The sequence below is a fragment of the Berghia stephanieae genome, chromosome 2, assembly GCF_034508935.2.
Source record: "Berghia stephanieae isolate SIO BIC M18660-M18661 chromosome 2, UCSD_Bste_1.3, whole genome shotgun sequence".
In the NCBI taxonomy this organism is placed as follows: Eukaryota; Metazoa; Mollusca; class Gastropoda; order Nudibranchia; family Aeolidiidae; genus Berghia; species Berghia stephanieae.
In genome coordinates this window covers 28,841,732-28,851,731 of record NC_088361.1, presented here as the reverse complement: position 1 = coordinate 28,851,731, position 10,000 = coordinate 28,841,732, and the positions used below count along the sequence as shown (strand labels likewise).

Genomic DNA, 10,000 nt, shown 5'->3' with positions numbered 1-10,000 from the left:
AAACAAGTTATGCTGTTTCAAAGGTGTAATTTATTTGGATGACCCGCAAAGAGGAAAAAAACGCGAAAATATGGGACGCTTTTTCGGCATTTTTTTTTTTCGACCTTTGGTTGTATCTTGCGTAATAAGTGAATTAAAAGATTGAAACTTGAAGAGCAAATTAGGATGGTGTTTTGTAAAATACGGGAAAAGTACTCGTCATATTCATATGAAATTTTACAACCAAAAAGAAGAAATGTTCATGTATTACCTTGTCAGCGACAAAACCTCCACGCCCGGTAGTTTTAGAAATATTTTACTCCAAAGAGTAAAAATCTATTTTTAACGGTCTTCTGGTAATCGCACGAGTTTTGTCGCTTGACATAATGTAAAATGACCTCTTTTCTAACTGTGTGCCAACTTTCAGTCATATTCATCGATAAACAGCGTCGTAATTATTTTTTTTTAAAATAGCATATACGAAACGGCTTCGTCCCATATTTTGACGCGAATTCGGGCACTTCGTAAGCGAAAAAGAGGCCCAAAGATTTGTGCGGGATAGTCATTGCTATTTTTAAGCATTGATTTGTAGATTTTGTTGACAAGAATCGATGGGTCATAGGCAAAAGAGTATATGATTCAGGATTCAAAGGTTTATTTTTAGGCAATTGCCAATATAAATGAATATAATTTTTCCAATCAACAAACCAAAGTAAGTAAAATCAATAGTAGCAAATAATAATAATAATAATAATAATAATAATAATAATAATAATAATAATAATAATAATAATAATAATTATTATTATTATAATAATAACAATAATAACAATAATAATAATAATCATAACAATAATAACAATAATAATAATAATAATAATAATAATATAATAATAATAATAATAATAATAATAATAATAATAATAATAATAATAATAATAATAATATAATACATGAAGAAGAAGAAGAAGAAGAAGAAGAAGAAGAAGAAGAAGAAGAAGAAGAAGAAGAAGAAGAAGAAGAAGAAGAAGAAGAAGAAGAAGAAGAAGAAGAAGAAGAAGAAGAAGAAGAAGAAGAAGAAGAAGAAGAAGAAACAGTGACAGTGAAAATCAACAATATTAGATATCATCATTTTGGTAAAACCATCTCCAATGACAGAAAACCAACACAACAATAATGATGGCAATTACAATGGTTGTGACGATGATCTTCATTAATCAACAATCACATATATCTATCGTCGCATGATATTCATACATTACTTGTAGCGAAAAATAAGGATTATATATACGTACTAGTTTCATTAATATCAATATAATATATATGTCATTAATGTGTGACAAGCTCAAAACAAGTGCGATTATATTGACTAACAAACACATACATACTCCTATTCACACCCGTTCACCTACACACATATCCACCCACGCACACACATACACACTGAACTACAAAAACACATGTACAAACAAACAGGGAGCGGGATAAAAATAATTGAAAAATGAATTCATAGGAATCACTCATGGCTAATAGACAACGTTATATTCAAATAATACATGTCATAATCTATTCATTGATGCAGTGATATGAAAGCGTTTCCTTATTTAATTTGTGTCACTCATACGCTTCCCAAAAATAATAATAATGTGACCAATCGACGGGATCATGGCCGATCTGAGCGTAGCCCATCGTTACCTGAACTGACCACAAAATGACGTCAAAAGACAAGTCTTTGGCCACAAAAGAAAACAAATCGTGAGTTGTATCGTGGCCTTCGTAAAGTTATGGCCTGACACTGACCAAAAAATGACGTCAAAATGCCAGTCTTTTGCCACAAAAGAAAACAAATCGTGAGTTGTATTCAATAGTTCAACCAATGAAATGACTTGTTTCCATGAGCACTACTAACGACAACTCACTAGGCGGTGCAAAAACCAAATAATGACGTCAAACTGCCAGTCCTTTTGGATTTCAGTATCAGGCTATAACATAACGATGGCTACGGTTGTATTGTAGCCATCGTTATGTTATAGCCTGACACTGAAACCCAAAAGGACTGGCATTTTGACGTCATTATTTGATTTTTGCACTGCCTAGTGAGTTGTCGTTAGTAGAGCTCATTGAAACAAGTTATTTCATTGGTTGAACTATTGAATACAACTCATGATTTATTTTCTTTTGTGGCAAAGGACTGGCATTTTGACGTTAGTTTTTGGTCAGTGTCAAGCCATAACTTTACGAAGGCCACGGTTGTGTATGCACTCGGTCAACCAATGGAATCACTTGTTTCTTTGTCACTAAGCTGTGCAAAAACTATGAGTCCTAGCGGATTCTAGTGTCAGGCTATAAGTTAACGATAGCTACGGTCCAAGCGTAGCCTGACATTCACCACAAAATTACGTCACAATACAAAAGAAATTTCCAATCTCATTGGTTGTTTTCTTCAATACAACTAACTGTTTACATTATTTTCGTTGTCGCCGTCTTATTAATAGTGTGCGCTTGGCTAAGTAACTCACAACATTGCCATCCGGAAATGTATCGGACTAAAACACAAAACTATGTGTAATCTTGAACGTTTATAGTCTGGTAAATGCGGTTTAGTGATGATTATTCATAAACATGCGGATGGTAAAAAAAAATAACAAAGACATGAGTGACGTCATCTTCGTTCTATCTATATTGTAACTCAATTTACATGTCAACAACGGCTCCGCTCTGAGTCTGGTGATTAAAACTGTAGGTTAGACTAAACTTATAAAATAGACACTTAGATAACCACGCCTCTCGGACAGTCGTCATAATGTAAGCAATGGTAGTGATTGGTTAACAAAGCGAACTACATAGGCTTTACTATGGATGATATGTGTCTAAGTAAAATACCCACTGATCTACAGCTGGGTCGATAGAACCAACACAGAAAACTCTGTGTAAACTTGGATGTTTATACTTTGATCGAGACAATTCTGTGATAACTCGTCACCGATTTGGCGGTATAAAAACAATAACTGATCAGAGAGAAGGCGATTTCATTTCCGTTATTGTTTATAAACAACCAACCATACTTGTCTGACCACGTTTGTGGGTGTGTCACAAATTCCATTATTTGATTGGTCAAAATCTACCGGTTAATTTTATTTAAAATAAACTCTGTTATTGAGGAGAGTGAGTTTTGTTTCTTAATTTAAAAAAAAAAATAATTTTAAACTATCAACTTTCCAATCTTTATTACTTTGACTCAAAACTCTGGGGATTTTTCGTCTAGTTTTTTCTCTCGACATAATACCAGTTGACACGATAGATCCCATATAATAAATTATTTATTCGAATAGTATGGACGTGGCGAGGTGATGATTTCGATTACCCAGGGACCTGTAACTAATAACGAGGGTGAGTCAACAGATTATGGGACTCTGCTTATCACTTTTTTAAGAAATGGAATCAATACCATACGTTATACCTCAAATTAAGGTTTGGCATTAGCCCAGTAGAATGCTATTTCTCAACATAGTCTCCGCTTCTCTCGATAGCCACAGTCCACCTTTTTGTAAGGCCAAGCATGTATTCGGCCCTCGTAAAACTGAGTTGACTGAACTTTCAGTTCAGCCAATTTTTCACTACTGTCTTGGGTTCTTCGTTATCTTCAAAGCGATGTCCCCTTATTGCCTCCTTCAGTGGACTAAAATGCTAGAAGCCTGAAAGTGTCAAGTCTGGTGAATACGGAGGGTGAGATAGGGTTGTCCATCGATTACCTCCCTTTTCCTCAAACCTATGTTTGGAGGGACATTTTCATGAAGAAACAGTACTCGTTCCATCTCCAAATCCGGTCAAACTCGACGAATTCTTGCTTTCAGTTGCTTCAATATCTATTTGTACTTGTTATCTCATCAAGAGAAGTTCTTCTATCAGATCTGATCAATGCTTCTGTCTTTATTGTATTTACGTAGTTGAGACTGCTTGGACGGCGACCATCACAAGAATTGTCAGATAAAGACATGGTTGAGGAGATTTCAGGTTAGGTTTTGGATTGCATCTCATTTTCTTCTAAATGACGAGATACACGTTTAACCCACCCTAAAAACACTGCCTCTACAGAATGCCTGAGTTTTTAAACTTTCCCAAGGCGTTAAAAAATGTTACTCGAGGTTTCTTCTTCGACATGAGAAATTCAATGGACAGCTTCCTGTCGCTGATGGAAATCCATGTGGCAGCCATTTTGAACTGCTATAACTTTGTTAAAATTTGATAGAATTAAAATGTTCAACTTTTGGTTTAAAGAGTACATATGTGGTTCGATTGAGCCAAATATGACGTCACATGAAAAAGAAATGAACTCAGTTTTACTTTTTGACTCATCCTCGTATCAAATGAGTGAGTCGAACTAGGTTCCATTTGAGTCCTAAGCACATGGTAGTTTTTTGCATCGCTTGCGGCCGCAAAAAATCGCAAATTATCACTGATTTGCATTGCGGCCGCAGAATCTGCAGTTTTTTGCAAAATCTGAAAAAAAATTTGCACATTTTTGCAAATTTTCGAGATTTTGCAAAGAAAAAAAAACAATATTATTATTTTTTTAACAAGGCAAAAACAAAAAAGATTTTTTTTCTCTTAACTTGATAGCTCGTGTAGAACGTGAAAGATAATTAATCAAGAGTAGAGTTATTTTTTTACTATCCCATTTTATTCTTTTTTACTGGGGATGAAATATGACCTTACATTTGTTGCAAGCGCCGTGAAACCCTTAAAAACAAACAAATGTCTTTCTCTTTCATGAACTAATTATGGGTTTTGAGGAAAATTAATCGCAAATTTTAGCAATTTTTTGCAAATTTTGCTGTTTCTAGCTTGCAAAATTTGGGATTTAATTTTTTTTTTTTTTCAAAAAATCGCCACGTCAGCAGAAGCATGGACCATGTCGTTGGGTAACTCTGTTCCCATCAACACAATAGTCTTATGTTTACAATAAAAATATGTTACACACATAAAAAAAAGAAACTTATTGCGCAACAAATCACCCTACAATGATAATGTAAAGAAGACAGGCCGGGGCGTATCCAAGTTTAACAAGTTTACTGCTATATTCAGGAATAACTCGGCCAAGGTAAACAGAATGGTAAAAGTAAAAGGGAGTTTTGCCTGTTGTTAGTTGTCAGCGAGTTGAATTGGGAATCGTTTCCTCGTGTTTGTTTTGACTTGTTTTGACGTGACAAACAAAAATGTTCGCAAATAAATTAAATCAACTTTTAACAATACACGCGTCTACAAATTAAATACTAGTGGGAGGTAATACTATTAAACCAAAGCAAATTTCTTGTGTACAAAATGTCAATGTGTATTTGGTCAAAGGACTAGGAATGAAGATCATGTGAAAGGGATAGTTTTTGTCAGAGTTGCATTAGTACCAATGAAACATTGGGAGAAGTCGGTTAACGCTATCGTAATCGAAACAGGGATAAACGCCGACAAGGGGGGTTGTAATATTGACTGTGTATTTGTATATATAAATGTGTACCTGTGTGTGAATGTGATCCAATTATATGCGTGTGTTTAGCAATGACTATCCCGCACAAATCTTTGGGCCTCTTTTTCGCTCACGAAGAATTCGCGACAAAATATGGGACGACACAAATCCTCACGCGTACATGCTATTTTAAAAGATTAATTACGACGCTGTTTATCGATGAATATGACTGAAAGTTGGCACGCAATTAGAAAAGAGGTCATTTTAGATTATGTCAAGCGACAAAACTCGTACGATTACCAGAAGACCGTTAAAAATAGATTTTTACTCTTTGGAGTACAATATTTCTAAAACTACAAAGAGGAGAGATTTTGTCGCTCATACGGTTATATATGCACATTTCTTCTATTTATATTTCAAATTTCATTGAACTATGATAAGTACTTTTCCCGTATTCTCACAAAACATCAACCCAATTTGCATTTCAATGAGTGAAAATATGGAGACAGCCATTTTGCTTTCCTCATCGCACGACACGAAAATGACGTGAGCGAGTCAAGGCTGCCAGATGGCCAGACTTTAACCTGACCAAATTCGACTTCAAAAGTGGCTAAATAGAAAATCATATGGCTTTCACTGTTAAGACTGGCCCACTTAAAATGAACTAAATTTTAACAAACAAAAAATTGAATAGACTAGGATAAATGTCACTGAGACAAAAATAGATGAATAAAATTTAATAAAAGAAACAAAATTATATATTTGGCCACACCGTGGCCATCTGGTAACCTTGTTCGCGACGACTGACGACACAAATCCTCGCGCACTTTTTTTGAATTAAGGTATTGATTCATTGTTATGTCTCTCTCTCTCTCAAATAAATACTAGAAATAACATAAGCCATGATCTCACGGGACTGATTTTATAATAATTTAGCAGGCTTTTTTCGTGTCCTTTGTATGGGTTGAAGACACAAAATTACACTTCGGAAAGTTCCAAATGATCAATATTATGTAATAAGCGAGATACAGCCACAAACCAGAATAAAACGCAGAAAAAGTGTCCCATATTTTCCGTATTTTGTTCTCTTTGTGGATCATCCAAATAAATGACAGCTTTGAAACGGCATAACCTTGTTATATATTAATGGATTTTCAAAATTTAAAAAGATTTTGACTCAGTGGAGATAGGGCTTTGATTTAAGAGTAGTATTTCCTACAAAAATAGAAAACAAAAATTTTCATAGTCATTGCTAGTTTGTTTGCTTTGTTACTTCGTCCATTCTTTAATTCTTCCTATGGGGTAAACACCCCATCTATTCTCCTCCCTCTTTATAAAGAAAGCCAGTCTGTGCAAATTCAGCTGCTAGAATTGTATTGATGAGAAGATAAATTGACCACGCTACTCCCATTTTGGCAACTTTGCACTGGCTTCCCGTCAAGGTACGGATTGAATATAAAATTTCGAACACTGTTTTTAAATTAATGATTAAATGACCCTGCCCCCCACTATCTTTGGGACCTGATTAAAAAGAAGTCAAATTTTCGCCTTCTAAGGAGCTACAGCGACACCACAGTGTTAAGCGAACCAAAGAAAAAATTCCAAAACGGTCGAATTTTTTGGCCCAAAAGCCTGGAACGCTTTGCCCAGGCAGATCAGAGAAAAGTAAAGCAAACAATAGAAACATTCAAAGCGCATCTTAAAACATTCTTATTCGACAAATGCTTTTACTCATTGGTCTTATTTTATAATCATGTAATCTGTGTCACGCTAATTATGTTGTGCTTTATATATGTAGTTTTATTATTATTCAATGAATTGCATTTCTCTTGTAAAGCGCTTTGAGATGCAATTGCATAGAAAGCGCTATATTAAATGTACATCATTATTATTTATATAAACCGACTCTGTCAAAATGAGCATTTCTGTCGATATTATTCAGAATAAATAAATAAATAAATGAAAAGAATTTTTTTGTTATGATTTCACCTTCCTGATAGTCTACAGTAAATGTTTAAAGGTCTCAACATTGCTCAAATTGTTACGTAAGCGGGAAGTATTGGGAGGTAAAATGAATAAAGTTCGCCGATTCCTTTACAAAGAGTAATTATAGGCGGTTTTCATTGGACTGGTAACCAATACAGATACATTTTGAGTCTACAACTAGAGTCTTTATTTTGTTAGGGTTGTGGCGCCAGGGGAATGGAGCGCGCTTTTAGTGGCGGATGTATTTGGAATTTCTCCCTTTTTATTGATATAATATACATATTTTACCTGAAGAAGTCGTCTCAAAAGCACTCGAGATAAAAGGTCAAAATATATCGAACCACAAGCCACACAAAGAGAGTAATGAGAGTGAAATCGTCACAAATTTATAAGAGATAATATATTGATATAGACGTCCAGTACTTCTTATCAAAGTAAGTTACAACACACGCTTCTGGCCTACGTACCAATGACACTGCGAATACTGGAATACCTCGTCCTATATAAACAACTCAAATGACACCATGAATGCGGAAGAAGGGAATTAAACGATTAAAATTATAATACATAGGAATCCATTTAATCGGGAAATGTCCTTCCTTCTTCACCTGGTAAAAATTGTACTGATAAGCTGAGTTTCCCGATTTATCGGTTTAACTGGATAGAGATTTTCTTCGATAAATTACGACATCATAATAGATTTTAACCTATTTCCTCTTATCTTTGGCGAATTAACTATTCATTGTCGTCTTACAAGAATATTGCGTGAATGGGCAACAATGGAGGGTATTGTGTGGGAGGCTGACGGTAATTGATAGAGCGAAATCTATCGGTAGGTTAAAGGGTGCTGATAGGAAATCTATATTCTCTTTATACCTTATTGTTCCGATGATCGAAAGAACAAATTAGTTCATGCGTAAGAGCCCGTTTAACAATTTACTTTTGATATCCTCACAACCTTCGATTTGATATGAAATATAATTGGCATGAAGACTTGGTGGATCATCATAGGCATTGAGCAATATTTTTTTTTCTGGTGTCATTATCATACTTACCGATATAATAAAATCAGAGGGTCCGAAATGAGTCGCATTTTGATCTTTTCCATTAATAGCATAAAGCAACCCTCGAGAAACGGAATTGTCCATTTAAATTGATACAACCAAGTGCGTCCCGAATAAACGACATGCTATACACAAGTTAACGTGTGAAATCAACTCAAAACATGTATCTGGTGTAGATATGACGTAAAATAATATATTATTTGTTGGATTGAAAGCAGAATTCACAAGGTTGTCGATCGCCGCTATTCATTCTCAATTCATTGACGGAAGGAATAGTCGAAATGGCGGAAGTTCCGAACATTTTCACTATTTTTGACACAAGCGATCTTAAAAGGCGTGGCTCCTCATAATGGGGTGTGGCTTTATGGGTCACTGTGTCAAATTATTGTAATAAGTGCTCAGAAACTTGCAGACCAGTTGGTTCGGCTCGAAAGAATGTATTATGACGTTGCCTGAGGTCTTGAGTATTAGCAGCCTTGGGGTGTGGAGGGCGTGATTTTTAATAAGATTACAATTGCTCTGTACCGCGGCAGCTGCCTTGAATTTTTAGGGTTGTCTAAATTATAAATACCTTTCACAAATTCTTAATACAGAGGAGTTAAAAATGCATTGCATTGTACCGTCGTCTTCGTAAATCCATTGCCCAACACAAACCAAAAATACGTCAAAATACAAGGACTTTACGATGGCACCAAAAGAAAGCAAATCATTTATTTCCTTGAGAATAACTGACGGCAAATTATAAGGAGTTGCACTAGACTAACCCAAAATGACGTCGTAATACAAATACAAGTCCTAGTGTCGAGCTATAAATTAACGATTGTAGAGTGTTGTTTCAGTGCAAATTTACGTTAACTGTGTAAAAAATGGTGATGAATACTGTCAAAATGGAGTGTCACTGGGTTCGGCCGTAGCCATCGTTTACTTAAGACCTGACACAAGGACCCACTAAGACTCATATTTTGACGTTATTTTTTAGGTTTGTGCAGCGCCTAGTGAGTTATTATTAGTGGTGCTCAAGGAAACAAGTAAATGATCCCATTGAATACAACTTACGATTTGTTTTCTTTTGTGGCCAAAGACTTGTCTTTTGACGTCATATTTTAGTCAGTGTCGTGCCGTAAGTTTACGATGGCTACGGTTCGGCCGCAGCTTTAGTTAACATATATAGCCTGACACGAGGACTTGTATATTGACGTTATTTTTAGGTTAGTGTCGTGCCTAATAACTTGTTAGTAGTGCTCAAGGAAACAAATGATCCCACCGGTTGAATGATTGAATACAACTCACCGATTGCTTTCCTTTTGGTGATCTGGCCTTGTATTTTGTATAACGAAGTTGACGTCACTCAGGCCTTTGTTATTGTTTTTAACCAACCATTATCAAGAGTAGCTCTCACTACACTGTATTACTCTGACTATAGATAGAACGAAGTTGACGTCACTCAGGTCTTTGGGGGGTTTTTTTGTTTGTTTTTTTGTTTGGTTTTTTGTTGTTTTTTTTTGTTGTT

General features: G+C 35.2%; 1 protein-coding gene across 2 annotated transcripts in view; it reads right to left on the bottom strand.

Annotated features, from left to right (window-relative positions):
• The window catches only part of LOC144964653 (spermine oxidase-like), a 34,408-nt gene extending 26,493 nt beyond the window's left edge, over positions 1–7,915 (bottom strand). Inside the window, exon 1 of one of the 2 annotated variants that reach the window (XM_078899147.1) lies at positions 7,894–7,915. The gene's annotated coding sequence lies outside the window, so the exon portion shown is untranslated. The other variant, XM_078899146.1, reaches the window with a different exon arrangement.
• Between the last annotated feature and the right edge of the window lie 2,085 nt (positions 7,916–10,000).